Raw genomic sequence first — 21,685 nt, 5'->3', positions numbered from 1 at the left:
TAAGCTTTTCCTGCTCCACATTATGATTTACTGAAACAAGAGACACTCCTGCTGGATATTGTGTATACATTGACCAGAGCAGATGACGGTGCCTCTGGAATGAAGGAGGTGATAGATAGAGCGAGGAATCCATGGCGTACTTTTCGTCTTACTGCTCATCTGGCGCTTATTGACTGATGCCTTTTCTGTCAAAGTGAAGTAGCATCTATCTGCCATTAGATGATCAGATATCTGGCTTCTCATATTTTCTTGGCTGAGACAAGCCCTCATTTCCTGTTGTGATGGTGCATTCGCCGTGCCCCCTCTGACGTCGCCATATTGAAAAAGTCATCTGATACCTACCAAGACTCTGCTCCAGCCATTAAACCAAGGTCATAAATCACATTTGTGAGCTGCGTTATGGTCCGCAAAGCAGAGGCTTATGGAAATGATACCACAAATATGTTTTCAGTCTCGCTCTCCCCTCTAAACTCCCGCTCAGCGCTAACCTGAAAGCCCTATCATTGGTAAACATGAGAACACTCAGCATGGATTGTTCAGTTCTCCTGGAAGTGATTATTGGCAGATTCTTTTTAATGCTTTATAATTGACTATGCCCAAGCATCTGTGTTCCCTGGCAATAGCTATCACATTCTTCAATATTCCACTCCACCATACTCTGCGGTTGATTTGTGCGCTAATTCAATTACTCTACTGTAAAGTCGCACAAATATCAGAAGCACCCTTCCATAGCTTTATTGTGCAAACAGGAACCCACAGGATTAATTTAAGCACCATTGATGTCAGACAACTGGGAGTCTAGAGATGTTTCATAGTAGATAAAATAGATGGCTGATAATGAGCGATGATTTTTTCTTCTTGTTAGCTGCAGGCCTCTCTGGGTACCTCTTGGTCTCTCTTGTGTAACTTCCACGGCTTATGTTCCACACATTGATAAGTAAGCCAGCTTGCGGTGTTTAAAAAAAAAAAAAAAAAAAAAGAGAGAGAAAGAAAAAAAAAGCCTCGGCTATTTTTTTTTTTGATCTTGAGGTGCAGCGAGCAACTCGGCACACCATAATAATATAATCCTCTGGTGTTTTCTGATACACTTTGACCTTATTGGTAATGTCAAACAGCTTGCGGAGGCTTGTGAACTTTACCCAGCAGTAGTCTTCACGACCTCGGTGTAAGCTGTGGGACCTCGACCTGCTGCTGCAGGGGGAGAGTGTGAGGAGAAGGTGGAGTTGGATGTGCTTGTTTGGCTGTGTGCTTTGGGATAGACTAAAGCTCCCCTGCAGCTGCACTGTACAGGTGGTGAGCGATAGAAAAGTCCTGGAGTGTGTGTGTGTGTGTGTGTGTGTGTGTGTGTGTGTGTGTGTGTGTGTGTGTGTGTGTGTGTGTGTGTGTTTTTGTGAGGATGCATGTATGTGAGAAAGAACTGGGTCCTTGCTTCCACCACCGCCCCCCCCCCCCCCCCCCCCTCCTCCCAGTTCGGAGGCCCAGAGGAGTGCCTCGTGGTATTTGGACCCTCATCATGCCACTTCTAAAGGAGAAGTCGGCTCCTTTGAAGTGTTTGCGACATGACAGGTTCTCTTTCTTTTCTTTTTCATTTCAATGTTCCCCACCCACTTTCTCTCTCTTCTCCCGTCCAATCTCGCCTTCTAATTATCGCTAACCAGGCGACTGATTAGAAACACGCTGCCGACCTAGTTTTTTCCGAGGAGCTGGAGGAGGAGAAAGGGTTAATCCCAGAGCTGGTGGCTGTCATTGGTCGCTTCCCTCCTTCTTCTCCTCTTTTTCGTTCTGCTCTCCTCTTTCTTTCCCTGGAAGTTTGCTAATGAGGTCCCGTCAGAGCTGAGGAGAGGTGTTAATTTGGCCTTGTGAAGTAGGAAGGAGATTAAGGACAGTGAGGAGCTGAGTTTACGGCTTAAAATACACCGCTGTCCTTATTAATCCACAGGGCCCTGGGAGACCGGCGTTTTTGGTTTTATAATGAACACTGTCTTATAATGAAGGTAATTTTAATAAAAATTTACGGCGAAGCAGAGGAGATGGTACAAGTCTCCGTGGTCTCGGGCACACCTTTGGGGCTGAGGGATATGACAGTTATTTCTCAAATAACCGACCGCTGGAGAGACGGGCCCGTCGGACCACACTGTTCACACAACTTTCACACAAGATCTCGCCGCCGTCTGAACGTAAAGAAAGCCGTCCTCGCCAAGTCTCGCCAAGACTATCTGGGCTTCTCAATGCAATTTACACCTCTCTCTCACTTTAGAGTGTAAACTCCCCTCAGGATAAACCTTTTGTGAGGCAGGGGGAAAAAAACAGTGACGAATTTCTCGTATGTTTGTAGCCTTTTTTTTTTTTTCTTTTTTTTTTTTCTTGGGCAGAGACACATTCCTCCTCACATCCAGCCTGTACCAATCTGAATATCAGGCCCAAATTAAGCAGCCATTCTATTTTTCTCCTCTTCTCTTGATGTCGTTTGGTGCTCTCTGAGAAAGAAAACAGCAGTATGGGTCCCTAATTACTGAAACTTGCTTTACAATGATAATCCGTGGAGTAATTTAGCGTGCACAATGAGAGTTGTGGTGCTTGCGCAGATGGAGATTCTGATAAATAGTTTGTAACGTGTAATTAGCAGCTCTGCCGGTTACATACCATTAACCCCTCAAGCTCAGGAATCATTATTGGCCCTCATTATCAAGCAGCAAGGTACGATCGAGCTGACTAGACATCAAAAACATCAAACAGCTATTAAAGCGTTGCAAACTGGGGGCCGGTGGACACCTGTTTATGAGTCTAACTGTGCCATTTCTTCCCCTGAGGTTGGGAAGTGATGATGTGGGGGAAGACAATGTTTTTATGTATGTTGTTGTTGTTGCTTGTTTTCTATGAGAACACAGGAGGTGTTTTGGCTATACAGCAGCTTTTCAACTCCGTGAAAGTGAGTGAAGAGATCTCAAAATGGCTGCTGCCTCTCACCTCTACGACTGACTCGTCATGTTCAGGAAATGTAGAAAGAGGCAACGTTTTGCGAGCTTGCGCCGTGACGATGTATACGTCTCCTTGTTGCGCGGAGCTGATCGTGCGATGGCTTTGTTTGTTTGTCGAATGACTGATGATAAGGGACGACGTGCGGCAGGAGTCGCGGCGGTTGTTTGGATGGTAATATCCATTTACCTGTCCTCTATCAGAAGCATCTGCTGCTGTGTTTTCAAGCAGTCGCATAAAGCACCTTGAAAGATGATTTGACCAGGGTGGGGGAGGACGGGAGCAGAGCGTGTCAGTGTTTTCAGAGACCTTGGCCTCAGTGCCTTGCCCTGAGCTCGCCCACCGTGCAGCGAGGTAGACAAACACCGTCTTTGATCATCCATCGAGAGACGACCAGTTCTTCCTCCTTTTGATTAATTCCTGAAGGAAATGATAATTTCTCTTGAATGTATGAATATGTTATGAATAGTGGAATGAATCAAAGAGTAAAGGATGATAATTAATTACAGCGCTATGATAAAAGGCTGTGGGTGTTATGACGCAAGCTTCCTCCGTGTCATTATGAGAGGCTCCGTAATTACCTTTCTGCACGAGCCAGCGCTCCTGGCGGTGCTGGCGGTGAGAGTGCCGCTCACTGAGTGAGTCTAACGGTCATAAAGCTTTTCCCTGCCTAATTGTCTGAGGGGCTCTATGGCACTTTCATAGATGAGGGACTGCGCCGTTAGGAAAAATGCTCGGCGACTATACAGCTTTTCCAGCCCAATGAAGACAGATCTTCATCATGGGCTAAACCTTGCGGTTATTAGGTACAGATTGCTTGAATGGATGGCTAGCTTGGGAAGGTGGGGTTGGAAACAAGTGAGCAGCAGAGTGGTACAGTGTGATGCAAAAGCAGCTTCCAGACTGCATACAGTTTTAAAATCAAGTTAGTGTTGATTTCTATGTATATTGTACACTATAGGCCCATATTTCTGTACCAATAAACCAGATCCCTGCCTTACAGTTACAGTACCTCTGAATATTCCCTTTGTGTTATTATTCATTATGTAAGGGGCATTTACGACACCCTCCTACTCCTCTCACTCACTCCCACTCTCCCATCCTCCCCTGCCTCCCCCCTGGCTATGACCAGACTGCTCCATACTGGGCTGACGAGGTATCTCTAATGCCTGTCTCCTGCTCGGCTGTCTCAGGCTCATTGAGCAGCAGGCCAGGCCCAGAATCTCCAGGCCATTACCTATTCACAGCACGTCCAGGCCTCCAGCCTATTGTGGGGAACATAATGGGCTCCAGGGCCATGTAAACCACCAGCTCTCTGCTCCTGGTTTATCACTTGTGTCCTCTTCATACGAAGGAGAGGGAAGGAAAGTGGGAGGCAGGAAGGTAGGAAGAGGATAGAGAGACAGAGCAGAGGATGTGTGTGTGTGTGTGTCTGTGTCGGGGGAGGGGGGCGTGGGAGTGTAATTGGACATTAGATAATACCTTCCTTGAGTCTTTTACGTCCTCTGCATCTCCAGAGGGTGAATGTCCTCGCCTGTTCTCCACATCGGTGCAGAAAAGCTGCTTTGACCCAAACTTAATGCACTTCTGTTCACTTACTGTTTCAATGTTTATTAAAGTTAACTTTTATTGATTATGAGTCGTCAAACACCAACAAGCCTATGTGTGGATGTTGGATCAAGTATCGTATGGCTGTCCATCTTACCTCTGGAGCTTGAATGCCAAAGTCCATACATTGACAAATTAACACCCAGGCCAGTCAAAGGCTTTTTAGTCTTATTTTAAAGTCAGCTCTGCTTTTTGAGAGGCACGCTCATTTAATTTCACACATCCACTTTACCTCAGAAAGCCATTCAACAGAGCGTTTACAAATAGCTCCTTTTTTATATTCAGTCGGTTGTTTTACTGTTTATTGACCCGGTCTGTTCTAAAAACCCTTTTAAAATGAGCCCATGGAGCGTTTGCTGAACAGTGGCCACTGTGGCTACCAGTGACAATTACAGAATGATGATAAATGCTAAAATGTAATGTGGACTGAACACCCAGTGAGTGTTGTGATTGCCAATAAATTCAGAGATGAGTACATGTGAACAGATGCAAATTAGGTCCAGGCAGTGCAAACGGAGAGAGGGACGCATCCGCAGGTATTAAAAATGTTTCAACCTGAGCCAAAGATTTACACTCATTCCGAGGCTGTATGACTCCATTTAATGACTCCAAGACGAAAAGAGGGAGAACTGAACAAAATAAGGGGAATATTAAATATGGAGTGGTTTTTCGGACACAGCCAAAAAGTCGGTATGGTGTTAGTTAGATGTAGCTATAGCCTGAATAGTTGGTACATTGCCTTTTTTCAACAAATAAACAGATTACAGAAACACCCCAGTAATCACATTTTTTAAAAAAAGGCAAAAAATTGGCTTTGGGTTCAGTCTGAAAACACCTGAACAGAGACAGAGTCAGAAAACACAAGCTAACACTGGCCACCACAAGCTGCTGCTCAAATAAAGGCTGCAGCAGTAAAAGCCGTCATTGTGTTGAGGCTATGCTTTATGTGTTATCAAGCCTTTTACATGAGAGGAACAATGTGTTATTCTGTTTTCAAAGTTACATACAGCAGCAGTGCAACGGCAACTCTTGGCTAGCGTATTTAAGCAGAGAACACAGTTCATTTTTGTCTCCAGCGTTTGCGAGCATTATAAAAGCGAAGCCATTTTTCTCCCCCCAACACAAATGTATAACTCAAGAATTCCTGCAAAATACCATCAGTCTGTTACTCAGAAGTTCGGAGTCACTTTAAAAATGAAATATCATCAATTCAGTAAATGACTCCATAAAAAAAAAGCTGGAGTTGGGTGGCAGTATTTCACCGGTGGTGTGCCACATTTCAGCTCCAGATTGGGCCTTTTGAAGAAGTTTAATATATCTGACTGCCCTTGTTTGTTTCCTGTGTGGTGACTGATTGTTGTGATTCTGCTGGGTGTTTTTATGCTGAGACGCCTCAACCTTTCCATCAGCCTTCCCAGTGTCAGTCTTATCCCTCCTCTGCTGTGCTGTGATCTGATGGTGTGTGTGTGTGTGTTGGCGTGTTTGTTTTCCTGTCCTGACTGATGCCCTGTCGGAGCGTCCCAGTTGGGTGTATTCATCATTATGGATGCGTGTTTAGAGCCAGGGATGCACACCAGGTAAAGAAGGGGGGGAGGGGGTGTTATAAATAGGCACTTGGCTCTCTAGCCATGTGGAATTGATGAGTTTCAGCACATTCTGCTCTGCAGTGCCAGGTTTAATTTCTACCGTCCTGACAGCACAAACCTCAGAGCCCGGAGACGCCACGCCTGACTGCCGCTGCTGTGCAAATGTTAGCCATGTTTGAGGACGGACGCACGCATAGAGCTGGCTGCAGCACACCTATTGGGCATCTGACTAGGTGTACATCCGCTCCTCTAAACCCCTGTCACCTTAAGAGACAGGCAACCACGTTCCCCTCCTGACCCCTCACCACGCAGACGCTCACCAGCAGCAGGCAGTAACTCATCTCAGATGCAGTTTCGAAGACCTAGCTCGCTTCAGTCCAACATGGTCAACTACCTGTTATGAGGCAGGTGAGAGCCTCCCTCCCCTCCTCTGCTCCCTCCAGGCACCCTAAGCCAGAAAGAGCAGCAGCACTAGCAGTAGCAGTAACACCGTCTCTGAGGATCTCTGACTCCTGGCTCACTCTCAGCTGCTGGCAAGAGCACAGTCAAATTAGCCAATAAAAATGTGTGAAATCGGTGGCTCAGCGCCGGCGAGGACATGCCAGGAGAAATAAACATCAGCGCTCGCACAACCAGGAAAAGCTCATGCGAGGAGGAAAAGGCGGAACGGCAAAGCTGCTCCGCCAATTCTACGGCGCGATTCTCTGATTTCAGGCGCAGAATCGGAGCTGCACAGACAGTCAGAGAGCAAAGTTGTTTTCTCTGCTCCACTGAACACCGAGACCCAGCCTCAGATCAAGCCAGTGGCAGCACAAGTCAAAAGAACATGAGCTTCTGTCAGAGGATACACAGCCCACATGTGTTGGAGTGATTTAATTCCCTCTGTTCATCTGCGGTGTCCCCCCCCCCCACGTCCCCCCCCCCCCCCCACCGCTGAAAGCCTGGGAATACCAGTCTTCATTTCACATGATGCTTGGCTGTGAAGTTTAATTTCAGCAAAATCTAAACACGCTAATTAAATATCATAACTTTCTGAAGAAGGCTCTTGTAAAGGCACCTGAAATTTTAATTTAGACTTCAAAAGACCGAAGACTTTAAAGCAAATCTATTGTTTTTCATTTAGACTTGCAATTTTCTTTTCTCTGCAGTGCTGCAGTACGTAGTTATGATTGATCTGGTAATTAAAATATGCAGAGAGGGAAAAATATTAACTGCTCCTTTTTTCACTTTTTTTTTTGTTTTAGAAAACAGCCGACACATTTTCCTTCTCTTTCCAGCACAGATAATTAAATTTTGCACATTGATGTTCTTTATACAGCATTCATCGGCCTCATTATTTTTCCATTTTCATCTTTCTGGTGAGAGATCGATAGATTGATAAAATGATGGAGCCTATCTTAAATAATGCAAGCAGAGAAAAGTTACACTTACTTTGCTGCTGGCTAAATGTTTGAACTTTTATTCTTCTTTCAAATTGTATTTAATATCCCATGAAGGTAGATCTTGCGGTATTACATGCTAGTGTAAATCATTTATTCCCATTTTTGCTGTCCCTGTGCACAAAAAAAAAAAAAAAAAAAGTAGCTCCTCTCTGCTCTTAGTGGGCCTATGGTATATGGGATGATGCTTGTCAAGGCTAATATCCTAAATGATAAAGAAACAGGCAATTCAAAGAAAGACAGCGTAAAGTAGGCCAATTAGTACCTAGGGAACATTTTGCTAGAAGAGATAGCAGCTCCAAATGTCACATGCACGAACATTAGGACCGATTGTTTATAATATGACCTGACAGTTTGGGTCTCTCTAATATGGGATTAACTACAATACTAATTAACATGTGGCTCTATTAAAACAAGCAGCTGCAAGTGAAGTAACTCTCTTACCAGGGAGGGGAGCAACTCCTCTAATGTACAGACCACATTAAAGTGTTGCTTCTTCACCACAAATCAAATGTGTTTTTACACTTTAAAAAGATCTGCTTGTTTTATTCTTATTTTACACTGGAAATACGACATCTTAAATCACAGCCGCCACCCTTAAATATCTAAGCCCACAGATCAGAGCGTTCTTTGCCTTTGTCACAAACAGATATATGTTTTAAAGTCCCACTGCAGGGCTCTCTGTTTCATCCGAGACATAAAGTGGCCACGGTGGCCTGAGGAGAGTGTTAAACACATCCTCAATTAAAGCAAAGTAACTTTGCATCTCCTCGTGATTTCTCCTGCAGTCCCTGTAATTGGGTCTCGGTGGATTTAGTGGGAGAGCTCCAGCTCGTCTTGTGGAGTGAGTGGGGCTGAGGGGACGGCCAAAAGGGAAAAAGCTGCTGGTCACCAGACCCTGGATGCTGCAGCTGGCAGGAAGGGGCAAGAGTCAGCTGCAGCCAATCGGGAGCACAGGTGGACTCAGCCATGCTTCAGTCCTTACAGAGGGGCACTGTTCGTTTACAGGAGACATGGAGGTCCATCAGCTTCTGGGTGAAAAGAATGTGCAGGATTTTTTAATCTCCACTACATTTCAGAGGGAAATATTACGCTTATTACTCCACTACTTTTACGTGTGAGCAATAGTTACTAGTTACATTTCATATGAAGATTTTAAGAAAAAGAAAGAAACACAAAATAAGCTTTTAAAATAAATAAATTAGTAAAGGTTGAATCAGGTTTCCAAACTCTTTGTCTTGTGACTGCAGCGTCTGCTTTGGGCTCCTTGTCGCAGATGTCTGTGAGTTGTTAGCATTTACACTTGCCCTCTAAATTTCTCAGATGGTTTCATTTAAATAACTATTCAGAGGTGAAATTAGCCATTACTTCACAACAAAAGCAAAGATTATAGAAAAGCCCTAAATAATTGATATACATTTGTGTTCATTTCTGCCCCATTAATCATCTCACGGCGTCTCAGATGAATCTCGTGACCGTTTGGAGTGGGCTGACTATCGAGCTGTGAATAAAACAGTTGAAACTGGCTCCGCCTCAACCAGCTCCAGCAGAGAACAGCTACGTACACATTCATGCATCAGCATTAAGGATTTAATAATGTAATATATAATAATATGACACCCATGGTGGCATTTTTTTCTGCATAACCAGTATTTTTACTTTGGTACATTAAGTACATTTTGTTGCCTGTACTCGTAATTACTTGCAATCATGTCTTTAGAGACTCACTGTGAGTTACTGTCACAGGATTAGCATTATTTTTATGTCTTTCAGACAACTTAGATGTAAAAAGTGTCCATGAAGATGTTAACTGTATCTGTGCCAATTAAAATATAAATACATAGAATGTAGGCTGTCTAAAAATCTATATTTCTTCCATGGTTTCCTTCAAACTGGCAAACCTTCGAGGCCGCTTTGGGCCGTGTGTGTGTGTGTGTGTGTCAGCATGTGTGCGTGTGTGTTTGTAGGTGTGAATGTGAGTGTGTGTCAGCATGTGTGCGTGTGTGTTTGTGGGCGTGTGTCTTCTTCTGGCGAGACATGTGAAGGACAGCCGAAGGTGCGGTGAGATCCAGTGATGGGCTTGTTTTATTACATCTCATATTGAGACCAATCTCTGTCCATTCACCTGAAGGACAGCCAGCTATTCCCTAACTAAATTAGCCAGCCGCTGTGGTGTGAGAGGGCCTCCACAGGCTCACAGAACCATGCTCTGACACACACACACACACACAAACACACACACACACACACACACACACACAATCACAGAGGCAGGTACAGGCAGTCACGCAATAATGTGCATTTTTTTCTCCCCCTCCTCTCTCATGCCAGAACTCACACTTACATGCATAATCGCATGTCCCATCCCTCACTTTCCCTCTCTCACATGTACACACACACACACACACACACACACACACCCCTTGGCTGGAGGCGATGGATGTGGGGTAATTGCAGTCATCGTGGCAGGTTCTGTGTTTGTGCCCCTGTCAGCGAGGCCTGCAGACCTCCTCCATGTGGGATCATGTGACAGATCTCAGCACTGTAGCTCACCTGGCTACACTTCACAGTGCATCCACCCTTAATGTAGCAAACGCATGTTTTAGCGCAGAAGCTCCGTGGCTGGGAGGGTGACCGTTCTCTACTTGCTCTGTCTTCCCTAATGAAATGTCTTTTGTACAGTCTGTTTTTTTTTTTTTTTTTTTGTTCACTCACGGCGGATGTTCTAATGAGGCAGAGCCTGAAATAGCAGTGGGGCTAGCACTGCAGAACTATGACATCCCATGTGAGAACTTGCCCAAATCACAGTGGCTGCAGCCGTGCGTCAGGTTTCTTTATTTATAACCCGTATGGAATTGTCCTACACTCTGAGCATATGGAGGGTTATGTAACGCTCCGCATCCAATAGATAACCACTAAAGTCAGGTCCTATATATAAAGCTTGCTGAAGAGTTGTTTCTGAGGCTGCTTAAGATTGATTTAGCACTCCTGAATGTCTGCTTCACAATGATGTAACAAAGAGAATGGTTATCGTACAACAAAAAAAATAGTTAAAGAGCCAGCTCATGCGAAGGACAAAAAACATACCTCTCACTTACCTCTGGTGGTGTCTGACCGTGGCCAGTGATCTGGTTTTATTTACCAAGGTTTTGGGATGTATATCTCTGAGAATCCTGCCTCCACCCCAGCACAGTGGATGTGAAGGGATTTTGTAGGAGATGCTCACAGCAGTGATGATATATATCTTTGACGGCATGTCTGTCCAGAAACAATGTCCCTGGTACTCAGGATGATCCCCAGACCTCACAGTCAACATGTGTTATTGTATGCATGTTCTATTTAAAAAAAAAACACTATGAAAACCGTTGATAATGTGTTCTGTGGATCAGTGGTTCCTAACCCAGGATCAGGGTCTCTGCAAAATGAATCCGAGGGTTCGAGAGGTGCTTTCTTATGTAGGACAAGAAAAAACTGACTTTTCTAATTTTTGCTTCTTTCTTTTGAAATGCTGTATAGTTTTACCTCTCAGGGCCTGTGAAAGGTATTCAAATGAAACAGTCTTAAAAGGGAAAGTCACTCTTTGATTAAAACCGCTCACAGCTCATAGACATGCACCATGTTACAAAAGTTTGCAAGTAGACGCTGCTTTTTATTCGGAGTTCATGAGCCAAAAAAGTTTGGAACCACAGCACAACCACGGAATTTTTAAATGTAATTAGCGTGTGCTTGTTCAATACCGCACCACAAATGGAACTCCATTCACTCTAACCTGGACAAAATAAACCCAAAACTGCATTACTACATACCATGAAAAGTGTCAAATTTATTTCGTTATTTCAGTGAACTTACCCTTTGAGAAATAGTGACAAATACGTTTTGAATGCTTGTTAATTGTATCAATAGTTGCCAGGATATGGGTTTGAAAACAAGATCAGCTCTTGCTGTTGTGGGGATCTCATCTGATTAGCCCTTATTCACTCAAACTGAAATGCCACCTCGCGCCTGTCACATTGCGTATGAGTGATCAGGCCGGAAAGCTGGTCATTACAATCATGACATCAAATGCCTGGCAGCAGAGGTCAATCAGCGTACATTAACCAAACAGAGCTCATTTGTTTTACAGCTTTTAGTGGCGTGTTGGCACCAGCGTACATGAGCTTTAGGCTGGCATCCAGCGGGCATGGAGGACCTCCCAGCAGAGCGGGAGCAAGATGGGCCTCGGCCAGCCCTCCAACAGCAGAATACGAAGGAGACAGAGACGGGGTGTTAATGTGTCCCCTTACCCCCCAGTGTTCAACCACTCAGCTGATTTATGCAGCTGAAATGAACTCCTTTACCCTGGGCATTCATAAATACCTAAAAGGTTTGAAAATGATGGTCAGGCCAATGGCAGAACGATGCCGTGCACTGTTTTTGGTGGAAAATAATTTGGGGGAACACTCCCCTCCAGTCTGTTCTCTCCTGCTTTTTTTTTTTGGCCACCACACTTTTTAATCTTTTGGTGTTGACATGTCATCACACTGATGCATTAGAGTGTGAGGTGGTGTACAGACAAATGCATGCACACCCAGTCCAAAGATCAGTCTTAACCTTCACCTGGTCCTAATTATAGCAGATGAAAGCACATTTCAGTGGCACTCTGGTGATCTGTCATCAACAGGCCCTCTCCAGTCTGGCTGGGAGTGATATCTCTCTGTAAAATATGTATGACATCAAAAAGCCTTAAAGGTTATTACAAATTAATAATGACTAGTGGGCCGAGAGCAGTAAAAAATAGCCTTCCCTTGGTGTCGTGTTTAAATGTTTAATTTAACATGCTCCAGTATAAATGTGGACTGCCTCCCAGCAATATGTGCAGGGCCCCAAGGCCTCTCCAGACTGTCGGTGGTCTGGAACGTTCAAACCCAGACCACCAGGCTCACGTGTATTAAGATCGACATTCAGATTAGACGGATTCATGCAGACGTGAATGATCATCCGTCTGGAGCCGTCAACTGTTATCTTGAAAAGGCGCTCTTCTGTCTGTGCATCTCCAACAGCATACAGAATTATAAAAACACTAAAGGAAGCAGTTTTACTCGGATCAAGCGCAAATTCTCTGTAGACTCTGAGACATAGAAAAGCTCTTTCTGAGTGTTTCTCAGAAGCAAGTCGAATCATTGGCCCTGAACCCCCCTCACAGTAATGTCTGAAGACACTGTACAAAATTGCCTTATTTATGCCTGTAATGTAAGCTGTCTGTTCTGGTGTCGCTCATTCTCTGTGGAAGCGACGACGGTGGCAGCCGAGTCTAGAGTGAATTTGCCGGGCGACTACCTGGGAAACATCAACAGTCATTAATTATGTAAAAGTCTTCTCACAGTGGGAGCAGGGAGAGCTGCATACAACTGCAGCGCCTGCTCCTATTAGACTCAATGTACTCTACAATGAGCCCCCACTGCCTGGGGGCGTGGAGGGATTATCAGCCTACCGCCACGACCCCCCATAGAAAGACACACACGCTGTACAGTGCACACACACACACACACTCACACACACCAAATGTGACGTTCTATTAAGTTCTGCACCAATGTGTGCTTGTGTTTAGCTGAGGAGGAGAATAACAGGAATCTCGGCGCTGTCTCTCCTCCCTAGTCACCCCATCATTCACTTCTCCCTCTCGCAAGGTCTCGTTAGGTCTTTTTTCACCCCCTCCGACAATTGTCTGCTTTCCGGCTTTCTCACTACAATGAATGAAATCGGCAAATCTGACAGGACAAATGATATGCCATGTTTGTCAGGAACGCCGGGTAAGGGGGCCGTTTCATTGTTGATAGTGCTGCCACCAACGGCGTGCTGGTCTCCGCAACTTGGAACCAAATTACCTACGGAGCCTTTCTGTGCAGGGCCTACCTGAGATCTTCCTCCCAGCACTGCAATTGACAACAGCAGATTTATCAAGCAAATAATAGGCCTAATTTCTGCACCATGTGTTTCCAATCCATCTTCTGTTAGCAACAGACGCAGGATTGTTTGGCATACTTCAAGCCGTCTCCACAACGATCCGTTCCTCCGTCAGCTGCGCTCCTCTAGCTGTGGTTCAAGGCTCGTTCATCAGTGCTGCTCTTTTTAGCGGATGCGGCTTTGGCATGATGTTCCTCCATGCCGAAACAAAGGCAGCGCTGACACCTGTAATTAATTAGGCTATTATGCATTTCGCAATGATAATTGCCTCACTGGAAAGTCACCAGCCTTCTAAGAGGGAGAGAGAGGAGAGGTGGATGTAGAACGCTATCCATCATAGTGGAGCGCTCTCTCTCCCTCGCTCTCCCCTCGTGTCATGCTGTCTCACCTTGACTAGTGGAGGCAGGGCTAGAGAAACACTGTCAACATGTGTCTGAGGGCGAGATATGCAGCTGTGCCTCCCCCTTGCCAGAGCTGCTCCACGAGCACCCTGCCAGGGTCCATCCACTCCAGGGCTTTGGCTCGCATTGGCACAGTTACCCATGACACCCCATCTGTTGTAGCTTTGTTCACTAGGGCAGTACAGCACCGGGATAATGGGGGCACTTTATTTTTATAATTAGCCCTTACCTACACTTCTCCTCTCTCTCTCTCTCCTTTTAACAGTTCTCCCAGCTCTGAAATCTAGTCCAGGTGCACTCATGACTACTTTCCACAGCCCTCCCTTTCAGCACATCAACCGGTGCCTTCATCTTAGCCTCAGCACGCCCCCGCTCCCTCCCATCGTGCCATGATAGATACTTTTTCAGCAGACACTCTCTCCTCAAGGTTTAGGTCATTCGCTGCATCAAACGTTTGAAAGCGCGAGCTCAAAGAAAATGACAACTCCTATCTTTTGAACTACAAAGACATTCAGAAAAGATTTGTTTTCTTCCCTCCGTTTGTCTCTCACAGGCTCTTGACTTTGACTTTGCAGTGACTTTGAGATGTTAGCGCCGAGGCTGGCGCTTTTGAGTTTTGTCGAGGGCGGGTAACACAGCGCTTCTGCCGCCTGTTGATGGTGAGGGGGACCCAGAAGGCACCTGCTGCGTAGTGGAGACAGCCGGCCCTTTGATCTGGGTTTAATGTCGTGCCATGTTCTGTCTCTCATGCTGCTCCATGTGCCACGTCTGTTGGGATTACGTCAGATCCACCTTGATCTATAGAGATCTGCTCTCCTCTCAGCCTGGGTCATTATCGCCACACTCCACGGGGGCATTGACCCAAGGTCTCGCTCATTTTGTCTTGTCTCATATTCAAGATATGCCATATATCTTGATCTTTTTCTGCTCTGGGGAAAGTAATGTAGGTCTGTCAGTCCATCTGCACACCACTTCGGTCCAGACTGAAATATCTCAGTAACTCTTTGATGGATCGCAATACAATTTGCCCAGATGATGACTCTTTATGACTTGATCCTTGATGTCTGTGATCCTCTGACTTCTAATCTAGCACCACTGTGAGTTGACATTTGGGGAAATGTCTTGACAGCCACTGGATGGATTGCCATGAAATTTTGTACACACATTTATGTTCTTAGGATGAATTTTTACAACTTTGGTGATACCCTGAGCTTTCATTGTGTGCCATGATTGAGTCAAAATGTATATTTTTTCTAATGCTTTGGTTTAGGGAAAAATACACTGCAGAATTGAATGACATCCTCATCAGCCTCAGCAGTAGTTTGTATTTAGTGCTAATATGCTGACTCACTAAACTAAGATTTGCCAACATGGTCAACATTACACCTGCTAAATATTAGCATGTTAGCTATGTCATTGTGAGCATAATATCATGCTTGTGTTAACCTTTAGTTCCATGCAGCTAGCAGAGCTTTAGACTCATACTCTTTTTTTTTAATGACTTCAAATGCAATAACAGTTGTACAAACATGAAAATTCTCTCTACTCTATGGATTAATATGGCATTGAAACCTATATTGCTATATACAGCAGGGAAAATAAGTTTTGAACGCGTACATTTTTGCCAGTAAATCAAAACAATAGGTCCAGAAATTAAGTAATGTCAAATGAAGTGAAATGACACAGGCAAGAAGTATCGAACACATGAAGAAGAGGATGTGCAAAAAGGCATGGAAAGCCAAGAAACCAGCTGAAATCTGTCAGTATTTAGAATGCAATCTTGTCCCCTATCAGTGTAGATGAATATCAGCTAGTTTAGTCCTCATTGATGGCCTATAAAAAGGTTTCTCATTAGCAAGGTGTTACACAAGAATCATCTCATGATGGGTAAAAGCAAAGAGCTCTCACAAGACCTTCACAACCTCATTGTTGCAAAACAGTGATGATAGTGATGGCATTGGTTACAGGCGAATTTCTAAACTTCTGAACGTTCCAGTGAGCACCGCTGGGGCAATTATCCGGAAGTGGAAAGAACCTCATTTCACCTTAAACCAGCCACAACCAGGTGCCCCTCCATGGCCTCTATGCACACTCACCACGCAAAAACGTGTTGAAGCTCGTTTGAAGTTTGCTGCAGAACATTTTGACAAGCCGATGAAATAGTGGGAGAATATAGCCTGGTCAGATGAGACCAAAATTGAACTTTTTGGATGTCAAAGCACCCCAAAAACACCATACCAACAGTGAAGTTGGAAGGTGGGAACATCACGGTGTGGGGTTGTTTTTCAGCACACGGTACTGGCAGACTTCATTTAATTGAAGGAAGAATGAATGGAGAAATGCGCAGAGAAATTCTTGATAATAATCTGCTGCCATCCACCAGGATGCTGAAGCTGAAGCAAGGGTGGACATTTCAGCAAGACAATGATCCCAAACACACAGCCAAGGACACTCTCAATTGGTTTCAGAGAAAGAAAATAAAGCTGCTAGAGTGGCCCAGTCAATCACCCGACCTACATCCGATTGAAAATCTACGGAAGAACTCAAGATCAGAGTTCATAGAAGAGGCCTCCACAACCTTCAAGATTTGAAGAGAGTTGGTGTGGAAGAATGGGCCAAAATCACGCCTGAGCAATGCATGCGGCTACTTCCTTCATACAGGAGGCGTCTTGAAGCTGTCATTACCAACAAAGGCTTTTCTACCAACTATTAAATCATTTTCAGTTCGTGTGTTCAATACTTCTTGCCTGTGTCATTCCACTTTATTTCACATAACTTAATTTATGGACTTATTTGTTTTGATTTCTTTGTATTTTTGGATTACTTGGGTTGTTACTGACATCTGGTGAAAAATTCATTTCAGTAGCCCCATTAGAAATATGTTTACTGACTAAAATGTTGACGTGCTCAATACTTATTTCCCCTCTATGTTGTATATGTTATACATTGTTACTTTCTACTTCCAGTCAAATGCAACTGAGCCTCTCCCGTGCGTAAGGCTTCCATGAATTGAGCTGTATTTTCACTCTGAATTTGTCGTGAGTGCTGCAGAAGAATATTGGTCAGCTTTGGCTCTTTGTTTGGCTGAGATGGCACCTCTGCAGTGGCAGAGTGGCGTCAGTCCGTTGCGAGCGCAGCACGTTGACTGACAGGCACTGCTGATTGGAATTGACGTGGCGACGAGATGTGTGTCAGTGCTCTGACTGCTCATCTCGCCAGGCATCCAGAGACGGCCACACCACCGCCATGCTGCTACCACCGCGCCGAGATGGGTGTCACCATGATTAAATCTTCCCTCAAACACAGTCTGTGTGTAGTGTGCATCTGTGTGAGTGCGACGCGACGTGTGTTTGCATGCTCCCGAGTTCAAGTGCGTGCGTATACGTGGGCGTGCGTGTGTGTGTGTGGGTGTACACGGGTCTCTCACCGTCCAGACTGTATTGCAATAGTGTTTACCTCTGCCCCTCTCCTCCACCCACTCATCAGTCACTCCACACCAACTCATCTCTCTCCTCCCGCCTCTCCTCTGAACCTACACTCAACACAAAACAAACGCCAGCGGTGACAGCTACAAAAGTGCTGGGTGGCACAGCTAAAATATGACCTTTACTCTGCTTCTCAACAGAAAAATATGGTTTTGCATTTGCTTTTTTTAACATACAGATCACATATAAAGGAAATGGAAAGCACATAACAGTCCTACAGTTATGTCCTTTGCAGATTTCTTCCTTGGAGTGTTTATATGATGTTGCAGATGGTCAGTGTTGCAGGCGTTCCTGTGGCCAGTCAGCCATTACGATGCATCACTTTTATATTTTAACCTTTATTTAATGGTTCTTCAGGACACATCAGAAGACAATATTGGGCGAGATATGGAATCATATCGCAAATTCGGAAAAATTGTACATAGTCCAATGGATTCCAGAGAATTCAGTTTAATAGAATAAAATCCAAACAGCTTTTTCTTGGATAACTTGAAAATCTAAGCAGTGATTTGTAGAGAAAGTGAAGCTCGAACCACCAAACTGTGGGTTTAGCTCAGCCTTTGCATTATCATTATTAGGACCATTACAGAAATATAATTAGAGCAATATTATAAGCTCAGACCTTTGTAGATCTGTATTAGAGCTGAAACAATTGGCAGAAAATGTATTTTACAGCATTTTTAATACTCAATCAATTGTTAAAATCATGTATCACAAAAAATCCTCAACTTTCTCCTCCAGCTTCTCCAAAGTGAACTTGAGGTTTTGTGTAAATGTAAATTGAATATATTGGCCATTAGTCAAACAATAGGAAACATTTCAACTATTTTTCACTATTTTCTGACATTTTATAAATTCATTCATAAACTGGTTAATGAAGAGATACTTGATAGATAACGTTTCAATAGATACGTGGATACACAGCCTCTGTGAGTCCCTATGGTGCTTTATTCTAGTTATTCTATTCAAATATCCCATAAGATTTGTACAAGGAGGGCATAAATATTGGTTAAAATATTATTTTTTATGCAAGTGAAAAAGACATTACAATGAACTGTGGAAAATTAGATTCCCCAACACAGGGCCAAGGCTTGGTAATTGTTGGAGAAATCTTTGTAATTGAAAAAGAAACTAAGCTGAGAGAAAAAGAGACAGACATTATACAAGGCTCAAAATGGCGACAGTGACAGCGGGAGGGCAATTGAAGTCAGTCGTTGGAAATGTTTGACCAATAAAGATTAAACGGATTAAAACGCTCCCAGCTTTAGATTTCAGTACAACTTAGCACAGGAGAGCAGTCGAGCACTGACCATATTTCCCCTCATTTTCTCAGCACTTACATTAACACCAAGGGCTGAAAGTTTGTCAGGAATCCAGTGGATTCTTCTGGAAGGTGTTGTGACAAGTGGTGTTTCAGTGGTGGTGGGCTTCCCACTGTTTTGTTCTAATAAGCATGGAGCGGGATCGGGGTTGTTGTGACATCCTGTCAGCCTGTGGGCTGGACTGGCGCTCAGTGAGCAGCGCAGTAGGATGGACTCCCTATGATTGTGCACTGACCTTTGCATCATGGGGAAGATGACAGGTAATTTAGAGGCCTCAGGGACTGTGGAACCATACATTTGCTGTCCCCAAACCACCCACAACAGCAACCACATTCACCTTGAGATGGGAGCAGTGTATCCATGAACACTGCGTGACCACACACACACACACACACACACACACACACGCCGTCACATGCAGAAAACAGGATGAAATCACATGCTGTGTACACCCAGGCACAGATGCATATACAGACACGCTCCAAGCATTCACACACTTATTTGCACATACGCACACACACACACACACACAGTGCAAGATCTGCCTTGACACTCGCCCAACACCCCCATCATCATCACACACTCTAGTCACCTGCATCATCACAACCCATCGTCAAACAACCAAATCACAGGGGGTGGCAAACTGGTAAGGCAGAGGGGGAAAACGATGATTTAGAGTGATAATTGCATAATCACCAGTTGTGATAATTGTAATTGATGACTGCATAATTGCTAATTGCGCTCTTTATGGGAACCTCTCTTTTCCGTTGTCTCTCCGTCTCTCTCTCTGTATGTCGCTCAGTAGCCCTTCACTCTGCTTCCTCTACTTCATTCCAGATTTGTTCTCTCCTCCTTCATTTATATCTCTCTGCTCAACACATGCTAGCTTGTTCTCACATACACACACTCAGATGCACACAGAGAAACTCACTAGCGGGTACTGTAAGTATTCTCAAAGGCTTATCAGTAAGTATTTCCCAGCAGCCTTGTCCCAGAGGCTGTGTTCTGCCCACTCTGTTGCTGCGTGAAGAGTTATGGAGGAGCGCTAACAGGTTTCCTTTGTCTCTCTCTTGCTACTCTGCCCCAGGCTTTACTCCTGCTTGTAAAATCAACCTGTGGCCAAGCCCATTCCCTCGGTAGCCATATCCTTTATCACAAAACGGGTGAAAACAAAGAATGTGCTGTGAGCCGAAGCCAGGGCCAGAGCCATATCTCGCATCCAAAAGAGGAGAAGAGATTTGCCAGTTGCAGTCCTTCCTCGAGCCGTACCTCTCTGTACAATGCTCGTATCTGCTCGCATCTGTTAGTATGAGACTCCTGGCTCTGAAATCCAGTGTGCTTGGCTGGAGGTGGATTAGCATGGAGATGAAGATGACTCCCCGATCAGCCCGTATTATGCACGACACCTCAGAATGCTTTGATGATAGGACGGGTGGGTTGTGGAGGGGGGTATCTATACGCATAGCGGGCGCTAACATGAGAAGGCGTCAGGCAGGCGTGTGATTGATGTCTCTGCTAGCGTCTGTAGGCAGGTTAATGGTGTGATTGTGGAGGTAATCTCCGTGTTCTCTCGTTAAAGGATGATGGAGGGCCAGGAGACCCTGCGCGTCTCTGGAAGAACGAGCCCTTGCTTTTGCCTTCACATGATCTGAGGCTTTTTACATATGCAGTTGGGAGCCTCGTTTGATGTATATGTGTATGCTTCACAGGAAGCCAGGCCAGCCAGGAGGCTGGCAGTGAAAAGTTGGTTAGTGGAGGCGGGTTCAGCCACCCTGCTGTAGTGGCCATGTTCAGGTGTGAGCTCAGGTTGGTGATAGTTTGTCTGGTTGTCACAAAGTGCTGCTGGAGCTTTGTTCATTGTCACATTTAAGGGCAGAGGTTTGTTATTGGCCACTGGTGACACTCACGGTCATGAAATTGCTTCTGTTCATAGTGAAAACGAAGCAAACATGAAAACAGTCTCTCATCAGTGAGCATAAAGCAAACCTTAGCTGAACCAACACTGGTTGCTGATGTGCTCTTAACCCACACATAAAGCTGGAAATGGTGTTTATGGGGCCGGAGTGCTTCACACACGCTCACTGTTTGTGGGTGAACGTGCCAACATGAACGACATGTCCTGGAAGGACAGGAGAGGGGAGGTGGGTGGCTGGGGGGGCAGGTGGAGTTTGGCGGGTGGGGGGCCTAAATTGGGGTATAGCTAAGTGAAACAACAGCATAGTGTAGCAGGGAGCTGGCTGAGAGCTGCAGACTATTGCATCTGTATTGATTGGGCTCCAGCCTTTTCCATTTTCCATGAACTCCTCTGAGCTGCTCCAAGTGGGAGTGATGGGGGGATTTGCTTGATCTTTATGATATTTCTTTAAACATGATGCTGTCGTTATACCTCCCCAGAGAGGACGCCAGCCATTTCCAGTAAATCAAAGGCTCTCCGTCTCCCTCGGTGTTTTCCACACACCTTATTTATAACCCCACTAAACAGCCCCAACACACCACCACCACCGCCTCAACCACCACCGCTCTCATAAGTGTTTTCAGCCTTTGCGAAATGGATGTTTCTCAAGTGAGGAGCGGCCTGGCTCAGACCTACCGAGCACTTGACCCTCCATTGTGGAGTCTATTGAGCCGATCCGACAGAAGCTGTAATCAACAGTGACAGGAATGACATAGACAATAGATGACAATAATTTGAATTCCATCTGCTCTTGGAGTGGGGGGTCATTTGGACGAGCCTGATCTGATTTAGCGTTGCAGAGCAGAGGACGCCGAGACGCAACTACAGCGCGTCCTCTGACTTGCAAACAGGCCTCAGGTCTTAGCGGGAGTTGGGAGCTGGGTAACCCACATACCCACTAGTGCAGGTGCCCTCTCCATGGGGCCAGGTGGTGGCTAATTCGCTTTCTTTGTCCCTCCTAATGAATCGTT

The 21,685-nt window shown here is 45.0% G+C and overlaps 1 protein-coding gene across 2 annotated transcripts in view; it reads left to right on the top strand.

The window, feature by feature from the left end:
- Positions 1-21,685, top strand: part of cux2b (cut-like homeobox 2b) — an 83,077-nt gene that overhangs the window by 33,948 nt on the left and 27,444 nt on the right. The gene's annotated exons all lie outside the window — the stretch shown is intronic.

The sequence above is a fragment of the Chaetodon auriga genome, chromosome 5, assembly GCF_051107435.1.
Source record: "Chaetodon auriga isolate fChaAug3 chromosome 5, fChaAug3.hap1, whole genome shotgun sequence".
Classification (NCBI taxonomy): Eukaryota; Metazoa; Chordata; class Actinopteri; order Chaetodontiformes; family Chaetodontidae; genus Chaetodon; species Chaetodon auriga.
This window is presented reverse-complemented; position numbering and strand designations above follow the sequence as displayed.